We start from the raw sequence: 1742 nt of genomic DNA, 5'->3' as shown, positions 1-1742 counted from the left end.
AATGCTCTCTATACACAGGGGCGGACCCACCCCCAGCCCAAGGTGGGCGGGCGCACCCGGGAAAATATTAATGTTATTTTCTGTCGTAAATCTCGTCCGCACCCTTTGGATTTTTTCGTCCGCACACCTTAGGTAAAAATGTTATTGTTTTATATTTTAATTTTATTAGTAAACTCTGTTTTTTTTTAAACTACCTAAATTATATAAACTTATACTATCCAACTTAACCCAAATACCCAATATCTTAACCCACTATTTCATTAAACATAACGAGCCTACTAATTCCTAGCTAATTAACCAAACTCAACCTAAGTTCAAACTATAATAATTAAAATAAGCCCAATAGTCCCTTAGAATTCCTCTCGTCCTCCCTCTCTTTCGTCGTCTCCTGCCAGCGATCAGCGAACACAGCAGCAGCCACAACAGCACGTCATCAGTAGTTGCGGACCACCGTTGTCCGATACCAAACCAACCGAAATCCGATAACGGGTAAGTTTTTATGTTTTTTTTATGATTTTAGTTGATATTATAGGAGAAAAAAGTATAAAATTCTTAAATAGGTTTGAAAATTCGTGTGTTCGTTGTTTATGGTTGTTTGAATGATTTTTAGGGTGATTATGTTGTTTAGATGATTTCTAGGGTGATTACATACGATTTTTAGGGCTTGAATAGTTAAAAATTAAAATTGAAACATTATGTTGTGGAGCGATGAACTTATGGATCAATTTGTTTGTGATAGGAACCATGAGTAGGGATGTTATGGCACGATTTCTTTTACTTATATACCTAAGGGCCGATACGAACCGATTGTTTTACATGACCCGAACCGACCCGATACGAACCGATTTTTTTACTTATATACCTAAGGGCCTAAAATTTCTAAAAATGTTCTGCACCCCAATAAAAAAAAATTGGGTTCACCACTTTCTATACACTATAACTTGTAAGTGTAGAATAATAGTTATATCATTATGAAAATAAAAATATTAATATATAAAATCTGTAACATCTTATTGTAGTTAAAATATGTCGTGGTATTTAGTTGTTGTACTATATAATTAAAAGGTTTTTAATGGTAAATGATACTTTACACTAATAATTCTATACTATTTTATTGAATTTGGGACTTTGTTTAAGAAACATATGCCTATTTTAAATGGGATAACCCAAATTGTTGTTGAAAATGAACAATTGAACCAATGAAATTAAAGGGCTCTTTAGCAACATATAAATGGTTAAGTGTTGAACCAGTAAAAGGTGTGAACTATTAAGAGCATGTATAATGCTTAACCGTTCAGAGGTAAATGTCTGACCAATTTAGATTAGAGGTCTTCTTAACCATTCAGACTCTGTATAAATCTTAATCATTCAGAGACAAATGTCTGAACCATTCAGACATCTGCTCATGAAACAAACAGTCTGAATCATTAAATGTTGGACCAGTAAGAAATCTAAATCATTCACAACCTCATTAAGAGGTAAACAAATTGTTCCTAACTGAATTTAACTTACTCTAACTTACTTTGACTGTGTCAACCAATGTGTGCCTCACGTGATTTGATCCCTCTTCTAAAGAGTACAATAAAGAGCAACACGAGGAAACTTTTGAAACTAATATATAGAATCTATAAAATCTTAAAGGAAATTAAAATATGTCGTAGTAATTATGTGATGTATTTTATAATCAAGAGGTTACATATTCTGTAAAATGTGTATTAATGTATTTATTATAGAAAATATAT

Source organism: Helianthus annuus, chromosome 13 (genome assembly GCF_002127325.2).
Source record: "Helianthus annuus cultivar XRQ/B chromosome 13, HanXRQr2.0-SUNRISE, whole genome shotgun sequence".
NCBI classification, from domain to species: domain Eukaryota; kingdom Viridiplantae; phylum Streptophyta; class Magnoliopsida; order Asterales; family Asteraceae; genus Helianthus; species Helianthus annuus.
This window is presented reverse-complemented; position numbering follows the sequence as displayed.